The sequence below is a fragment of the Triticum urartu genome, chromosome 2A, assembly GCF_056163025.1.
Source record: "Triticum urartu cultivar PI428250 chromosome 2A, HENAU_Tu73, whole genome shotgun sequence".
Taxonomy (NCBI): domain Eukaryota; kingdom Viridiplantae; phylum Streptophyta; class Magnoliopsida; order Poales; family Poaceae; genus Triticum; species Triticum urartu.
In genome coordinates, this window is record NC_141874.1 from 62,182,315 (window position 1) to 62,202,258 (window position 19,944).

The window sequence follows — 19,944 nt, forward strand, 5'->3', positions numbered from 1 at the left end:
CATGGAGTACTCACTGGAGTATAGCTAAGCAGCTAATAGGTTTGGTAGCGTGCCGTCTTAGGTTCTTTGCAACTTTCATGGTTCCTTTATTGCACTTCAAAGTTCACATAGAAAATTAGTGAAGTACAAAGGAGTTTTAACATTCTGCATCTATGTTACATGGCTTTTTGTATGTAAATTAGTAAAATGCACTACCAGAGTTACATGGCTTCAAGATGCCTTGATCTCAGAGCATTTTACCTAAATTTCTCTTCACATCCACTATGAGAAAGAATACATGTCATTGATCTGCACCCCGGTTACCTAAAACTCATTTTTTCACCTCCTAAGAATATCTACTAGTGCTACAATGAACTGTTGTGCTTCCTGTGGTTTGCTTCTAGTCGGGTGATTTGTCCTAGCTCTTATTGAATCACACTGACAAAATTATATAGCACAACTGCATCTCATTGATTTTATAAAGGTCGCTACAAATATATAGCATACTGAATCTCAGAAACAAAACTATAGCATATATGTGCACTGCTAATGACACTGACAAAAAGGTTCAATTTGTAGCAGATTTGGTCAGATTCAACTAGGTACACCATTTGCAACAAATCACAGGTGGAGCAAGTAGAAGGAGAGTAGTGGGCAGCTGCAAAGTAGAGAGGAGCGGTGGAGCCTCACCGACAAGACGGCCCTTATCACCGGTGGAAAAGGGGGTGGGAATCCCTAGAAATCAAAAGGGGAGATAGGAAGGGAAAGAAGGATGGGGAGAAGATCTTACCGGCGTGAAACCTTGGGAGGGACACCGAAGTAGGCTGTTGTGGCCGTTGAGCTCGCGCCGGGATTTAAGAAGAGGTTCGAAGATCGGCTGCTGACTTGGGCGTGGTCGTGGTCGTGGGCCGGCCTCGTGGCGTCGCGTCGGCCGTCGAGGGAGATGAGAGACAGAGCGGGCGTTCGTTGTCAGCCGTCGATGGACTGCGAGTAGCCCCGCCGAAGTCTCCACCTCCGGGCTCCGGCTTCCTCGTCATGGCGGTGGAACGAAGTGCAGCTGCCGGTGGGGTGGGGTGGGGCGGCTGCGGTGAATGGGGTTGGGGCGCGACGCAACCTAGCCTAACCTAGGTTGGAGCGGTGGAGGGTGCGGGGGGTTGTCGGCGGCGAGGGGGGAGATAGCGATCGATCAAGAGATGTGGAGGGGATCTGGCATGGGGGGTGAGGGGGAAAGGGACAGAGGGGGTGCATCTAATAGCAATGGCGCACCACCGAGGGGTGCGCCATAAGTACATCCATAGCAATGGCGCACCACCGAGGGGTGCACCATAAGTAACTTTTTTTTAGTTTCATCTAATATTTTTTTAGAAAATGACTAATAGCAATGGCGCACCACCGAGGGGTGAGCCATAAGTACATCCATAGCAATGGCGCACCACCCAGGGGTGCGCCATAAGTAACTTTTTTTAGTTTCATCTAATAATTTTTTAGAAAATGACAATCAAATTTGAAAAAATTTATGAATGTGAAAAAATATCATCAAATTTGTTATTTGAAAATATTTATGAATATGAAAAAATATCATCAAATTTGTTATTTAAAAATATCATCAAATTTGTTATTTGAAAATATTTGAAAAAAATCATAAAAATTGGTATACCAATGGCGCACCTCCTAGGGGTGCGTCATAAGTACACTGATAGCAATGGCGCACCTTCTCCTGGTGCGCCATTAGTAAAAAAAATATTATTTTTAATTGCATCTAATAATTTTTTAGAAAATGTCAATCAAATTTGACAACATTTATGAATGTGAAAAAATATCATCAAAATTGTTATTTCAAAATATTTATGAATATGAAAAAATATCATCAAATTTGTTATTTAAAAATATCATCAATATTTTTTTTTGGATTTTTAGTTGCATTCATTTGTGAATTGGTAAAACATTTATGAATATGAAAAAATATATATCATCAAATTTGAAAAAATATTCATGAATTCAAAAAGTGCCCATGAAATTTAAAAATATTCATGAGTTCAAAAAATATTAACAAATTCAATACTTTTTGTGAGTTAGAAATATCATTTCAATATGTCGAAATACAATCGAGAAATGAAGACTACGATTTAAATACAATCGATCTTAGCTAGCTATCTTTTCACAATCTTCTTGCCCTTTTTTCGCAAATGGAGTTCTTCTGTTGAACGGGTGTCCTTTAGGTAGGGGGGTCCTGCTTCTTCTTGTGGTGTATGGCACTTCATCATCGTCGTCATGTTCCATCTTCAGGTCACCGTACTTGTCGAAGTCTTGCTCATTGGCGACTCCATCCATTCCGATGATCTTCCTTTTGCCTCTCCTCACGACAACACGACTGGGCTTTGACGGGTCGGTGATGAAGAAGCATTGGTCCACTTGGGAAGCCAGTACCCATGGCTCATTTTTCGCGGTGACGTTTGCGCCCGCGGTCTTGGATTTGGCTTCGGGTATAACCATGGTGGTGAAATACCGGTCTTCTTTTATGATGCTCTTGGCCCATCTGACACGGAACATCGGGACCTTCTCTCCAGCGTAGCTCAGCTCCTAGATCTCCTTGATCCTTCCGTAGTATCTGTCCTTGTTGTTACCGGTGTAGGATTCCATCGTTACCCCGGAGTTCTAATAACCATCGCTCTTCATGTCCTTGTCCTCGGTGTAGAATGTGTAGTCGTTGATATCATACGCCTCATAGGTCATCAGGTTGTGCTCGGCACCCTGTGACAAGGCGAATATGAGTTTTTCTTCCACGGAAGAATCCTCATGTAAAGGGTACGACAGAAGCTTCTCCTTGAACCAACGCGTGAAACATGAGTTGTGCTCTTTGATTATATCTCTGTCCGTCCTCTGTTGGCCTCGGTCATTGTATGTCTTCTCAATAAAGGTTTTGTGCTCTACCACCCAAGGATCGGCCACGTCTATGTGTTGTAGCACGACTAGGTTTGCTCTTTCAAAGTCGGCGAGTCAACCCTCGAAGTCGACATGCATTTCACGGCGACCATCACGGTGACCCCATCCAGCGAGCCTGCCGAGGTGCCTGTTGACGGGCAGACCAACGGGGTTCTCGATGCCTAGATAATTCGTGCAGTAGGAGATGCACTCTTCGGTCAGAAAGCCCCTGGCTATGCTTCCCTCTGGACGTGACATGTTGCGAACGTATCCTTTGATGACACCATTCATCCTTTTGAACGGCATCATGTTGTGCAGGAACGTCGGCCCGAGTTGGATGATATCCTCCACGATATGGACCAGCAGATGCACCATAACATCGAAGAATGCGGGCGGGAAGTACATCTCAAACTCGCATAGTATCACCACGATCTCTTCCTATAGCCTTCTGAGTTGCCTCACGCCAACCGACTTCTGAGAGATGACGTCGAAAAAGTTGCATAGGCCAAATAGTGTTTCACGGATGTGCGCGTCCATGATCCCACGGATTGCAATTGGAAGTATCTGCGTCATCACCACGTGACAGTCGTGAGACTTCATCCCGCTGAACTTCTGCTTCGCTGAGTCTAGGTATCTGCTTATCTTCCCCGCGTAACCATAAGGAAGTTTTACTCCTACGAGGCAGGTGAAAAACTGCTCGATCTCCTCCTGACTTAGAGTGAAGCACGCGGGAGGGTAGTCATTTCCGGTCTTCTTGGCCTTTTTGCCTTTGCGACGACTTTCCGTGTCCTTCTTCGCCTCATTATCATCATCATTAGCGTGAAGCTCCTCCCTGATGCCCATTGCTTTCAAGTCTGCCCTTGCTTTCAGCCCATCTTTGGTCCTCTCTGGCATGTTGAGCAGGGTACCAAGCAGACTCTCGCACATGTTCTTCATGATACGCATGACATCAAGGCTATGAGGCACACGGAGGATCTTCCAGTATGGCAAGTCCCAGAAAACAGACCTCGTTTTCCATACCTTCGGCAGCGGCTCTGGCGCCTTTCACTTCTTTCCCGGCTCCGGGCACTCTTTCCAATTTTTCAACAGCTCGTCTATTTCCTCACTGCTCCTCGTACGCGAGCGTCTTCGGGGTTCGGTTTCACCATCGAACAGATCCTTGCGTTTTCTCCATGGGTCATCGTCGCGAAGCCACCTTCGATGTCCCATGAACATGGTTTTTGAAGACCCAGGATCTCTATCTAGCTGGCGATACGTTGTGTCATCCATGCACCTGACGCATCTAGAAAATCCGTGGACCACCTGCCCTGCGACACATCCGTAACCGAGATAGTCGTGCACCGTCGCGAGCAGTGCGGCTCTCATAGGGAAATATTCTTTCTTTGCAGCGTCCCACGTATTGGCTGGCGTTTTCCACAGCGTATCTAGCTCCTCTTTCAGCAGCCCCAGATACTGATTGATGTCGTTCCCTGGTTGTTTCGGCCCTTAAATTAGCATACTCATGTGAATGTACTTCCTCTTCATGCACAACTAGGGGGAAGGTTGTACATCCACACAAACACAGGCCAGGTGCTATGTGTGCTTCTCTGGCTGCCAAACGGATTGACTCCATCGGTGCTCGCACCCAGCACGATGTTCCTTGGATCGTCCCCAAATTCTGGGTGTTCGAAGTTCAACGCTTGCCACTGGCTCGCATCCTTAGGGTGACTCAGCATCTTGTCTTTTTTATTTATCTCCGGATCATTTCCGTCATCTTCTCGCTTCTTCTCCTCCCTATCCGCGTGCCGACGCAGGAGCTTTGCTAGCTTAGGGTCCGCAAAATACCGCTGCAGACGAGGAGTGATCGGAAAGTACCACACCACTTTTCGAGGAGCTTTCTTCCTCTTCTTATATTGAGTGACGCCGCACACCGGACATATGGTAGACTCCACGTGCTCGTCCCGATAAATGATGCAATTGTTCATGCACACATGGTATTTCACGTGCGGTAAATCCAGAGGACACACAATTTTCTTCGCCTCCTCGAAACTGGTAGGGCACTTGTTCCCCTTGGGAAGACGTTCGTGCCAGAATGACATATTCTCGTCGAAGCATGCGTCGGTCATTTTGTGTTTTACCTTCATCTCTAGAGCCATGAGCGTTACTTTCAGGCGGGTATCCTCGGGCCTGCATCCTTCATACAATGGAGTAACCGCGTCTATCTCCAGTTGATCCAGCTTGGCTTTCTCTCGGGCGGCAGCTCTTGCGTTATCTGTCTGCTTGAGAAGCAGCTCTTGAATATGAGGGTCCTGCACCCAGCCCATCGATGGTCCATCATCGTCTGCTCCGGCATCTTCATCTTCATGATCATGCCCTTCGTCTGCTCCGGCATCTTCCTCATCATCATGTCCGACATCTTCTACATGATGACTATGTACTGCATCTACTTCGTGATCATGTCCTGGAGATTCTTCGTCTTCTCGCCTGCCCTCGCCGCGGTTGTCTTGCTGCCCTTCCTCATTTCTTGCCCGGCCCCCATGGACGACTTCATAATCATCTTCATCACCTTGCCACCGATAGCCATCCATGAAACCACGCAAGAGCAGGTGGTCCCGCACATGTACGGAATCCGGGTCCATAAGGCCCCTCAGCTTGCATCTTCGACACTGACATCTTATCTCCATCTCGTTCTTTTGAAGCATCTCGGCCTTCGCGGAGCTCAAAAACCTATTCATGATGCCTTTGGTCATCGTGCGGACCATGGTCGCCTGCGGGGTAGAGCAAAATGATATTTTAGAACCAAAAAAATCGGCATGACTTTGCCTAAAAATAGGACCAAAAAGAATGCATAGTGCCAAATTCTCGCCGAAACGGAACTGAATCAACATTCTGGCAAAATATTGGCAACTATCGCATTTCAAATACCGGTACCTGCAAACACAAACATACACAACACCACAAACATACGTAGATCTATGCCATAAAATGTACATGTGCACGTTGTTGGAGGGAGAAAAAAGTAGATCTACAACATAAAGAAGCTTTCCCCTTACTTACCTATCAAAAAAAGGAAATTTAACCACTTAATTTGGGTGAATCTATGGTGCAAATGAGGTGAGGAGGAGGAGGTAGCCGAGACAAGCTTGGAGGAGGAGGTGGAGAGAATGAAGTGGGGAAAGTGAGTGTGGTATGTGGCTGTCCAAAATATCTAGCTGGTCTCAGGTTACTAATGGCGCACCACCTAATAATGTGCCATTAGTAACCCTGGTTACTAATGGTGCATTATTAGATGGTGCGCCATTATTATTTTTGCAAATATATATATATATAATTGTTAGTAGTGGCGCACCTTGGTTGTGGTGCGCCATTACTAGTTTGAACTAGTAATGGCGCACTCTACCCCGGTGCGCCATTACTAGTTTTGAAAAAAAAAGTAAAAAGAATTGTTAGTAGTGGCGCATGGAGTGTGTGGTGCGCCATTACTAGTTTTAACTAGTAATGGCGCACTGTGCCTTGGTGCGCCATTAGTAGTTTTGGAAAAAAATGTTAGTAATGGCGCACCGTGTGTGTGGTGCGCCATTAGTAATGAGGACACTAATGGCGCACCTGTATCCGGTGCACCACTGCTATATAGCAGTGGCGCACCACATATATGGTGCGTCATTAATGTCCATATTAGCTATAGCCCTTTTCCTAGTAGTGCTTGGTTCACCCGGCCACGGTGCCTAGTCTGTCCCAAGCCCACCTGTACCGAGTGCCACTTGGTAGACTACTAACACTACCTACAAACACCAGAAACTAGTTGCAACTCCTGGATAGAGATCAGGTTGATTAATAAGTCGAGAGAGCTTGGAGTGTCCGGAGCCCAATGTGTGGTAGTAACTGTTCATGGATCACAAACACAGAACTCAGTTCCTAAGGATGGTTTCAATGAGACAACCCACCATGTACTCCTACATGGCCTCTCACCGCTACCTTTACCAAATCGTGTTCACACACTTAGCTCTCAATAGTAGGACATGTTCACCGCATTCCAATTCATCCCTGATGAATCAGACCTGACTCAAATCTAAGCAGTAGCAGGCATGACAACAAGCATGAATGAGTAGGCACATCAGAGCTCAAACAACTCCTACTCATGCTGGTGGGTTTCATCTATTTACTGTGGCAATGACAAGTCATGCAGAGGAAAGGGGTTCAACTACCACAGCATGAAACAGTTGAATCGTTGTTGTCCTAATGCAGTAAAAGAGAGTAGGAGCGAGAGAGTGGGATTGTATCGGAATGAACAAGGGGGTTTTGCTTGCCTAGCACTTCTGAAGATAGTATAGTTCTTCATCGGTGTCATCGATCTCATCGTCGGAACATCGTCTACTGAGAGGGGACAATTACCAGCAAACAAGGAAGAACACAATCAATGCAATGCACAATATGATGCATGATCATGACATGGCAATATGTTGTGGCTGAGCTAATGCAACTAAGACCAGATGGGTTTGAGTCATTTTGAACCAAAGGTTCAACTCCAAACTCATCTTATGAATTTAAGTAATGGTTTATCATGTTTTGATATAAACAGCAGGGTTAAGTTGCTCTAACATGCATGAAACTAGTATAGATGGATAGATTGGATTTTTCTGATCATTTTTCATATATAATTATTTGCATTTGGAGTTACAGATTAATTTCTATGATTTTTAGAAGTTTAAACAAATTTTGGATTTTATAATTCATTTCTGAAATATAAAATCGCCAGAAAATGATTATGAGGTCAGCATGACGTATGACTGGTGTCAGCACGTCAACTGGGCTGCCCCTGGTCAAACCTGACTAGTGGGGTCCACTAGTCAGTGAACCAGTGCTAGTTAGTGTCGCTGACAGGTGGGGTCGGGTCAAGAACCACGTCAGCAAGTCAGCACTGACGTGTGGGGTCGGTCAACGTGTGACGTGGCCAGATCAAACAGACCTGTGGGGCCCATGTGGTTAGTTTAATCTAAACAGGAGCTAAACCAGGGTTAATTAGGCAGCGTGCCCACATGTCATTGACCCAGGGGAGGTCAAACCCTGGTCAAACGAGTCAACTCGCTGGCGACTCGACGCCGGCGAGGCCAGACATGGCGAAGAGCCTCGGATTTCCTCTACGAGGCACCGTTCGAGGCGTCGTTGGGCTCTACGGGTAGCTGGCGCAACGGCGCGTCCGTTGGTGGCCGTGGTTGGGCCTGGGGTGGCCAGAGTCGACGGCGGCGAGCTCGGTTGCGGCAGCCGGAGTTCGGGTGGCCACGGGTTAGCTGCTGCAGCGTGCAAATGGGGCAGGTGCTTGCGCTAGGAAAGCTCTACGGGACGCCCTGAACGCGTTGGAGTCGCCGGGGTGACCAAATGGTCACCGGAGCTGCGTCGATGGAGAGCTCAGGAGGCGGCGTGCTACAGTCTGCAAGGGGGCGATGGCTACGGCGAGAGACAGACCACGGGGTAAGGGGGAAACGGTGGTGGAGCTCACAGCGGTGCAGTAGTGATGGTTAGCGGGCTCGGGGACGCTCGGGAGGCGGCGAATCGACGGTGGTGGTCTCTGGTGGCCGAGGTTGAAGACGAGGTTGGTGAGGCCGTTGCAGACTTCCGGCAATGCGTGGCTCGAAGGAGAGCTTCAATGCGAGGAGACGGAGCTTGTGGTCATGGTGACGAGGCGAGGCAACGGGATAGATTATACCTGCCTCAAGGAGCTTTAGTATTTCCTTTCTTACCACTTCTTTCATTTTAGGATTCAGCCGGCGTTGATGATCATGAACTGGTTTAGCATCTTCTCCCAAATTAATTTTATGTTGACATAGAGTGGGGCTAATGCCCTTAAGATCATCAAGAGTATACCCAATAGCAGCACGGTGCTTCTTCAGAGTTTTCAATAATCTCTCTTCCTCATGCTCTGAAAGGTTAGCGCTAATAATAACAGGATATATGTTTTTCTCATCAAGATAAGCATATTTAGGAGTATCAAGTAACGGTTTAAGCTCAAACACGGGATCACCCTTGGGTGGAGGGGGATCCCCTAGAAATTCAACAGGCAAGTTGTGTTTCAAAATAGGTCCCTATTTAAAGAATACTTCATCTATTTCCCTTCTTTCATTCATAAACATATCATTCTCATGGTCTAGGAAATATTGTTCTAAAGGATCGTTAGGAGGCACAACAATAGAAGCAAGACCAATAATTTCATCTTTACTAGGCAATTCTTTATCATGGGGTTGTCTACGAAATTTAGCAAAATTAAAATCATGAGACATATCCCCTAAACCAATAGTAACAACATCCTTTTTGCAATCTATCTTAGCATTAACAGTATTCAGGAAGGGTCTACCAAATATAATGGGACAAAAGTCATCTTGTGGGGAACCAAGAACAAGAAAATTAGTAGGATATTTAACTTTCCCACACAAGACTTCAACATCTCTAACAATCCCAACTGGTTAAATAGTATCTCTATTGGCAAGCTTAATTGTAACATCAATACCTTCTAATTCAACAGGTGCAATATCACGCATAATTTCTTCGTATAAAGAATGAGGTATTGCACTCGCACTAGCACCCATATCACATAATCCATGATAACAATGATCTCCTATTTTAACAGAAATAACAGGCATGCCTACAACAGGTCTATGTTTATTTTTAGTATCGGGTCTAGCAATTCTAGCAGCTTCATCATAAAAGTAAATAACATGCCCATCAATATTATCGACCAACAGATCTTTAACCATAGCAATACTATGTTCAACTTTAATTTGCTTAGGGGGTGTAGGTGTTCTAGTATTACTCTTACGAACCACAGTTGAAGCTTTAGCATGATCCTTTATTCTAGCAAGGAAAGGTGGTTTCTCAATATAAGCGATAGGAACAATAGGATCAACATTATAAGTGATAGTCTTTTCCTCAACTTTAATAGGTTCAACTACTTTTACTTCAATGGGAGGATAATATTTAAGCCAATTCTCCTTAGGGAGACCAACATGAGTAGCAAATGATTCACAGAAAGAAGCTACTATCTCGGAGTCAAGTCCATATTTAGTGCTAAATTCACGAAAAGCATCGGTATCCATAAAAGATTTAACACAATCAAACTTAGGTGTTATACCTGACTCCTTACCTTCGTCGAGTTCCCAATCTTCAGAGTTGTGTTTAATTCTTTCCAGTAAATCCCATCTGAATTCAATAGTCATCATCATAAAAGAACCAATACAAGAAGTATCGAGCATGGAGCGATTATTGAGAAAAAGCCGAGCATAAAAATTTTGAATAATAATTTCTCTTGAGAGCTCATGATTGGGGCATGAATATAACATTGACTTAAGCCTCCCCCAAGCTTGAGCGATACTTTCTCCTTCACGAGGCCAAAAATTATATATATAATCACGATCATGATGAACCAGATGCATAGGATAAAACTTCTGATGAAATTCCAATTTCAATCGGTTGTAGTTCCATGATCCAATATCATCACATAGCCTAAACCATGTCAATGCCTTTCCCTTCAAAGATAAAGGGAAGACCTTCTTCTTGATAACATCCCGGGCATACCTGCAAGCTTAAATAATCCACAAACTTCATCCACATAGATTAGGTGCAAATCGGGATGTAATGTTCCATCTCCTGTAAAAGGATTAGCTAGCAGTTTCTCTATCATACCCGAAGGAATTTCAAAGTAAACATTTCCAGTAGGTTCAGTAGGTTGAGGAGAAACTCTTTGCTCCACTGGTCGGGGTGACGATACCCCGAGCAAGCCCCTCAAAGGATTACTTTCCATAGTAACAAGTGACAGTAAATTTCAGCACACTATACAAATTTTTCCTTACCATATTCCACTTACCAAAGGCGCTTCACTCCGCGGCAACGATGCCAGAAAAGAGTCTTGATGACCCACAAGTATAGGGGATCTATCGTAGTCCTTTCGATAAGTAAGAGTATCGAACCCAACAAGGAGCAGAAGGAAATGACAAGCGGTTTTCAGTAAGGTATTCTCTGCAAGCACTGAAATTATTGGTAACAGATAGTTTTGTGATAAGGTAATTCGCAACGGGTAACAAGTAATAAAAGTAAACAAGGTGCAGCAAGGTGGCCCAATCCTTTTTGTAGCAAAGGACAAGCCTGGACAAACTCTTATATAAAGGAAAGCGCTCCCGAGGACACATGGGGATTATCATCGAGCTAGCTTTCATCATGCTCATATGATTCGCGTTCGTTACTTTGATAATTTGATATGTGGGTGGACCGGTGCTTGGGTACTGCCCTTACTTGGACAAGCATCCCACTTATGATTAACCTCTCTCGCAAGAATCCGCAACTACGAAAGAAGAATTAAGGTAAACCTAACCATAGCATGAAAATATGGATCCAAATCAGCCCCTTACGAAGCAACACATAAACTAGGGTTTAAGCTTCTGTCACTCTAGCAATCCATCATCTACTTATTACTTCCCAATGCCTTCCCCTAGGCCCAAACAATGGTGAAGTGTCATGTAGTCGACGTTCACATAACACCACTAGATGAAAGACAACATACATCTCATCAAAATATCGAACTAATACCAAATTCACATGACTACTTATAGCAAGACTTCTCCCATGTCCTCAGGAAAAAACGTAACTACTCACAAATCATATTCATGTTCATAATCAGAGGGGTATTTATATGCATAAAGGATATGAACATATAATCTGCCACCGAATAAACCAACTAGCATCAACTACAAGGAGTAATCAACACTACTAGCAACCCACAGGTACCAATCTGAGGTTTTGAGACAAAGATCGATACAAGAGATGAACTAGGGTTTGATAGGAGATGGTGCTGGTGAAGATGTTGATGGAGATTGACCCCCTCCCGGTGAGAGGATCGATGGTGATGACGATGGTGATGATTTCCCCCTCTTGGAGGGATGTTTCCCCGGCAGAACAGCTCCGCCGGAGCCCTAGATTGGTTCTGCCAAGGTTCCGCCTCATGACGGTGGCGCTTCATTCCGAAAGCTTCCTTCTGATTTTTTCCACGGAAAAATACACCTTATAGCAAAAGATGGGCATCGGGGGCCTGCCAGGTGGCCCACGAGGCAGGGGGCGCGCCCCCCACCCTCGTGGATGGTGGCTGGCTCCCCTCTGGTGCTTTCTTCGCCCAATATTTTTAATATATTCCAAAACTGACTTCCGTGGAGTTTCAGGACTTTTGGAGTTGTGCAGAATAGGTCTCTAATATTTGCTCCTTTTCCAGCGCAGGATTCCAGCTGCCGGCATTCTCCCTCTTTATGTAAACCTTGTAAAATAAGAGAGAAAAGGCATAAGTATTGTGACATAATGTGTAATAATGTCCCATAATGCAATAAATATCGATATAAAAGCATGATGCAAAATGGATGTATCATATAGCTCATTTTTATCTAACTTAGGTAATTATGCATTTAGGAGGAAAATAAGTTAAGTATCCATTTGTAAAGCAAAATACTAGAGAAAACTTACCCCCATCACAACAAATGTGATGAAGATCGCAACTAAGGTAACAATTGATCCAACGGCATAATGATACCAAGCCTCATTATCAATGGCATATTTTCTAATCTTCTTAAGCTTCAGGCGCATTGCATCCATCTTCAGGCGCATTGCATTCATCTTCATCTTGTGATCATCAACGACATCGGCAACATAAAACTCCAATGTCATCTTCTCTTCTTCAATTCTTTTAATTTTTTCTTTCAAATACTCATTATCTTTTTCAACTATATTTAACTTCTCCACAAGAGGGTCGGTTTCAAATTCCGGTTCACATACCTCCTAGATTAAATGATCGCTATGTCAACTTGATGGCCATAATTTTCATAAATGCAAAATGCAACAAATAGTTATGAAAGAGAATTTACCACATCTGAATCATCAAGCGGGCGAGGGGCGACGGGGACGGACATCAAGACCATGGCACTATGTATAAGAAACAATCATAGAAAGTAAGAAAATTATACATACCAACTATATAAATCATACAATCATACAAGTAACTATATAAATCAAGTACAACATAAAAATTGAATACCTAATAATAATCTGGATCGTCAGGTTCAATAAATGCTCTGGTATCAATAAATGCATCTTCATCATCACTATCGGTAATGACGTGCTCATCATCATCATTAATAAATGCATCATCATGTGGAAGGCCACCTTTACGTAATCGGTCAAGCATTGACAGGTCATCTGCAACAGTAACCTCTTCTAGTTTAGGCTCTTCTTGTTCTGGCTTAGGGGTGAAGTCGGGTTCACTATCGCTGTCTACTTCATTGTTCTAGGGTAAAGTAGAGCGGTTCTTGAAACGTTTTTTGGAAAGACGTGTTTCTTGGAAGAATTCTCCTTCATATGTGTCTGGGTTAATGTGAGGTATATAATCCTCTTCATTGCGGGGAGGTGGTCTAACACGTGGCGGCACTTCATAAATGACATCCCAACCATTGAGATTTGGATCACTTTGATAGGCCCACGGTAGATAGAAAACTTGGGTTGCCTGTTGAGCCATAATATAGACATCGGGAACATCCAAATGGGTGCTTTGTTTGATTTCCACTAGCCCTAAGTGTTCATGAGTCCTTCTAGTCTCCTTCGGCTGGAACCAATAACATTTGAAGACTACGACGTTTGGTGGGTTTGCACCATAGAATTGAAGTTCATAAATTGCTTCAATTCTTCCATAATACTCGGTATCTCCTTCGCCGATAGCAGAGACACAACAATTTGTAGAATTTCGGTCGGCCATAGATAGCTCTTTGCCATAGGTCCAAAAGCGATACCCGTAGGTGTCGTATTTGTCAAATGAACGGACCTTAAAGTCAAACCATTAGTGACTTGTCTCAATTCGGCGTCCATTAACTATGAATTAGCCTACAAGTTTAATACGAAAGGGATTTTTGCATTGGCCACAAATTAGATGAAGAAATGAAATGGTCTAATGGAAATTACCGTTTGTTTGAACCAAGAGATGAAACCGGGATGGCCTCCTCCATGCTTTGCCAGAAGCTCATACTCTTCGACGGAATCCTTTTGGATCACCGCTCCATACGAGAATTTGGCGACATATCGACTGTATCAAATTTATCCGGGAATAAGAGCAGTTCAAAGGAATTAGAAGTTGCGAAACAATGTACCGAGAACTTACTCGATGTACGGCCGCACTTCTGTTAGGTTGGTGAAGATATACAACGAAATGATCTGCAATTCTTCGAAATCCAACGTTAAGGAATTAGACGCACCGACTGGTGCAAGATCCCCTTTGAATAGGCTGATGTTGGATCCACCCTTTTTAGGGTCCTCAGCATTGTACCGAGGCTTCGGATTATGCAAATGAAGATTTTTGGCTTCGTAGTGTGCTGTCACGAAGTTTGCCGCCTCCTTAGTAATGAATGCCTCAGCCATCGATGCTTCAATTCTACTTTTATTTTTACATTTTGCTCGTAGCGTCTTCTGCATTCTCTCAGTGGCGTAGCACCAACGATTTTGCACGGGCCCCCAATCTTGCCTCGGTTGGGAGATGCAAAATCAAGTGTTGCATTGGATTAAAGAAGCCCGGCGGAAAGATATTCTCTAACTTGCAGATCAACTCCGGCACCAACTCTTCCATTTCTTCTAGCAGGCCAGGCGATAGTTCTTTCACACAGAGAACATGAAAGAAATAGCTCAGCTCTGCCAGTACTAGCCATTCATCCTCAGGGATGAAGCCACGCAACATCACCGGCATTACCCGCTCAATCCAGATGTGAAAATCATGACTCTTGAGACCAAATATCTTCAATTTATCAAGACTCGCTCCCCTCTTTAGATTCGCTGCATACCCATCGGGGAACATCAACTATTGTTGCACCCACAAGATAATTTCCCTCATAGCTGGCCTTCCAAGATTGAACCATGCCTTTGGCTTCATCCAGTTCTGCTTTCCTTTCGGTTCTTTCATGTTTTGTAACGGCCTATCACATAGCGCCTCCAGATCGACTCTAGCCTTAGTATTATCCTTTGACTTCCCATCTATGCCAAACAATGTACCAAAAAGTGCCTCGGTGATATTCTTCTCGGTGTGCATCACGTCGATGTTGTGTGGGCAAAGGAGGTCTTTGAAGTAAGGCAGATCCCACAAGCATGTCTTGTGAGTCCAGGCGTATTTCCAATTATACCCCTTGAAATACTCTGGACGCTTTGGATCTGGCTCGAGAGCGTTTAACTGATCCAGGGTCTCTTCGCATGTCAACGCAGGTGGTGCAGAGTTTTTGAAAATTCTACCTTTGATGAAGTTCTTCTTGTCTTTCCTGAACTTATGGCGAGGATCCAGGAACTGTCTATGCATGTCGAAGCAAGAAAACTTGCGACCAGCCTGAAGCCAACGAAACTCAAGAGCTCCCTTGCATGTGGGGCACGATAACCTTCCATGCACACACCAGCCAACGGATAGCGCATACGCCGTCAAGTCATGCGTCGAGTACATGTACCAGACATGCATTATGAAGTTCCGTTTGCTAAAGGCATCGTATGTATTGAACCCATTATCCAAGGCTTCTTGCAATTCGTCCTTCAGCGGCTGCATGTACACATTCATATTCTTCCCCAGATAGTTGGGCCCTGGAATTATCAACGTCAGGAAAATGTTCTTTCTTTGCATAATCTGTCCGGAGGGAGATTGAGTGGAAAGACAAATACGGGCCAAAAACTGTATTGGGCTGCCGTCAGACCAACCACACTGAACCCATTAGTGTTGATGCCGACTCGAGGATGCCTCGGATATGCCGCTTTGTCATCATGTAATGCATCGAAGCCCTTCCATGCTTCACTGTCCGATGTGTGCACCATCATTAGCTTCCCATTTCCATCTAGTTGGGTTCTTTTGCCCGTTTTGTGCATGTCATCTGTCTCGCCGTCTCTTCGACCATTGGCATACATCGAAGAACATTTATGGGGATTTTGGTCTGCGTCTTCTCACCCATACCGTTGTCTACCACAACATACCTGGATGACTTGCAAATGGGACAATAGTTCAAGTCCACATACTGAAGCTTAAATAAGGCACATCCTTTCTCACATGCATGTATCTTCTCATAGGGAATCTTAAGAGCACGGAGGATTTTGTTTGACTGGTACAGGTTTGCAAGTAGTACATGGCCTTTGGGTAGAAAATGTCCAAATATTGTCATCATTGTGTCGTAGCATTCTCTGCCCAAGTTGAATTGAGCCTTCAGATCCATTATTTGTGAGATGGCATCCAGCTGACAAAGCTCAGTGTGCTCGTGGAGAGGACGTTTTGAAAACTCCAACATTTCATTGGAGGCCTTTGCAGATTCCTCCATCTCATCGTCTGAGTCCAGAGCATCATCAAAGTCTTACACCATGTCTTGCATCCCGGTACCATGCTCGTCGGTGCGACGACGAAGCACCTCAGCTCTGGCACGTTGGGCAGACTCGCCATGAAATGTCCACATCGTATAATCTGGCATAAAGCCCCTCTTCTGCAGGTGTTTGCCCATTTCATCCTCTGTCCTCTTGTGCCAATTGTTGCACTTGGCACAGGGGCACCATGTTGTCCTCTGGACATTTGCAAATGTGGTTCTCATAAACCCCTTGGTTTCTGTTAACCATTCAATGGTCATGTCTTTCTGACTAGTGTGACCGGTGTACATCCACGCATGCTAAAATATAGTGTTACTATTCATCACCCAGGGTGCAGAATAAGTTATTCTTCATCCGAGGTAATCTTTACCTATTAGCATCTGGGTTGCATGGACGTAATAAAAGTGACAAACTCCATTAACTGATGAACTGATGTAAGGTAAAGATAGGTCCTAATCCCATCCGAGTATGTGTAGATTGGATTCGTTTTCCCATGCTCTGCTTTGGATCCGACGCAAAATTTCGGCAGCACCTCCCCGCTGTTCTCCTGATACATGTCTCGGCAATAAGCAGAGATGATGTGTACCCGGAGAACAACAGGGAGGCACTAACGAAATTCTGCATCGGATCCGGAGCAGAGCATATGGGAAAACGAACCCAATCTACACATACTCGGGCTGTCCATGGATAACATTGGACAATTTGAAAGAATCACGGTTATAAATATGTAAACGCATGCATATTTATAGATGTAACCCTTTCGAATGGGAGACACATAGTGGTCACGCATACTGATGATTGAAGACACCTATAGCTAGCAAGTTTCATCGGCACGAAGACCGGAACAAAGCGAATGAAGGAGGAAGGAGGAGATGTCATTTTTGCTCACCCACGAAAGCAGGGGCAGAGCTCGTCGAACACTAGACCCCCACAGCGACGAAAAAACTGCACATTTAAATCGAAAGATGACTAACATAGCAATTTTGTTTTTTCCGTCAACCGAACTAAATATTCACAATAGGACGAGCGGGTTAGGGGGTTCCTCGGCATCGATGAAACCCTAAATAGCAAGTATCATCAGTGCGAGATACATGTGGCGCTCGGTGTTGAACACTAGATCAACATCCCACAAGTGAAGTCGGCGCCCAGCGTCCCGCAATAATAGTTCTGGTGCCCGATGACGGTCGAGCACCTTGGCGAATTTGTCTAGCAGCCTTTGCAATGAGAATTAAAGCCAAGTTTTGAAATTCCAAACAACCAAACCGACTTGAGTCGGTTTGGGTGTTTCAAGTTTCAACACTTGCCTTTTAATTGTCATCGCAGAGGCTGCCAGACAAATTCGCAATGGTGTTCGACCTCCATCGACGCCGAGAATTGTTGCTGCGGGACGCCGGACGCCGGCGTCACTTGTGGGACGTGGATGTAGCCTTCGACACCGACGACCACATGTATCTCACACAGACGATACTTGCTATTTAGGGTTCCATCGACACCGAGGAACCCCCTAACCCGCTCGACCCCGGGCGCCCCCTTTTCCCATTTCTTTTTTTCATCTTCTACTTCTTTTTTCCATCATCTTCTACTACTACTACTTATTGTTCTTTTCTTCTTCTTCTTCTTCCTCTTCTTCTTTTTCTTCTTTTTTTCATCTTTCTTGATTATTCTTAAAAAACAAGAAAAAAACCTAAACAAAAGTATAAACTAAATGTAACCTAAAATAATCTAAATTAACCTAAACTAAACTAAATTAAACTTAACTAAACTAACCTAACCTAAACTAAACAAACATAAACTAAATCTAAAGAAACAGAAGAAAAAAACTCACCACGACGAGGGGCGGGGCGGGGCCGGGCGGTGCGGTGCAGTCGGGCGGCGGCTTGGGACAGGGGCGAGGCGGCCGGCGACTTAGGACGGGGGCGGCGCAGCCGGGCGAGGCGGCGGCGGCTCGGGACAGGGGTGGCGCGGCTGGGCGAGCGGGGCGGGGCGGGCGGCAGCGCGGCCGGGCGGGGCGGAGCGGCCGGCGACGGGGGTGGTGGCGGCGGCTCGGGCAGGGGAGAGAGAGCGGACAGAGAGAGGGTGGCGTGGGGCGCTGGCCGCTTTTTAGTTAGGTCACAGCTCTTTGTCGTCTGCTAACGGTGTTAAGTTGGCCACTTTCTTTGCCATCCGCTAGCAGACGGTATGCTAGCGGACGGCAAAGGAAGTGGCCGTTAGGTGATTCTCTCTAGTGGGCCACCCTTCCTCTTTGCCGTCTGCTAGCAGACGACAAAGCTTCTATGACGTCCGCTAGCTGACGGCAAACATGTTATGTCGTCTGCTTCTTCTTTGCCATCAGTTTTCCTTAACCTGATGGCAAAGAGCTTTTTTGCTGTCAGCTGAGCTGGCTGATGGCAAAGATCCTTATTCGAGTAGTGTCTCATACAACAACGTATATCACATCATGTCTTGACCATATCACATCATAACATGCCCTGCAAAACAAGTTAGACGTCCTCTACTTTGTTGTTGCAAGTTTTACGTGGCTGCTACGGGCTTCTAGCAAGAACAGTTCTTACCTACACATCAAAACCACAACGGTGTTTCGTCAAGTTTGCTATTTTAACCTTCAACAAGGACCAGGCGTAGTCAAATTCGATTCAATTAAAGTTGGAGAAACAGACACCAGCCAGCCACGTTTATGGAAAACTAATTGCATGTCTGTCGGTGGAACTGGTCTCATGAACGTGGTCATGTAAGGTTGGTCTGGGCCGCTTCATCCAACAATACCGCCGAATCAAAATAAGACGTTGGTGGTAAGCAGTATGACTATCACCGTCCACAACTCTTTGTGTTCTACTCGTGCATATCATCTATGCATAGACCTGGCTCTGATACCACTGTTGGGGAACGTAGCATGCAATTTCAAAAAAATTCCTATGATCACGCAAGATCTATCTAGGAGATAAATAGCAACGAGAGGGGGAAAGTGTGTCCACGTACCCTTGTAGACCGAAAGTGGAAACGTTTGTTAACGTGGTTGATGTAGTCGAACTTCTTCTCATTCTGATCGATCAAGCACCAAACGTATGGCACCTCCGAGTTCTGCACATGTTCAGCTCGATGACGTCCCTCGAACTCTTGATCCAGCAAAGTGTCAAGGGAGAGTTCCGTCAGCATGATGGCGTGGTGACAGTGATGGTGAAGTAATCCATGCAGGGCTTCGCCTAAGCACTACGTGAATATGACCGAAGGCGTAAACTGTGGAGGGGGGCGCACACGGCTAACAATTGTTGGTGTGTGTTCTAGGTGCCCCCTCCCCATGTATATATAGGTGGGAGAAGGAGGGGAGCAGCCTTGGGGCGCCCCAAGCAGGAGGAATCCTACTTGGGGGCCTCCTCCAATTCGCGCCCCCCCCCCACTTTCCTTATCTCCGGAGGGGGGAGGGGAGAGGGGAAAGGAAGGGGGAATCCTATTCCCTCTATTTCCTTTCCTCCTCCTCTTTTCCTTTCTCCACTTAGATCGGCCCATATGGGGGCGCACCGGCCCACAAGGGGCTGGTCTGTCCCGCCCTAGGCCCAATAAGGCCCATATCTTTGTTCGAGGGTGCCCGGAACCCCTTCCGGTGACCCGATACGTATCCGGTACCCCCGGAACACTTCTGGTGTCTGAATACTATCATCCTATATATGAATCTTTACC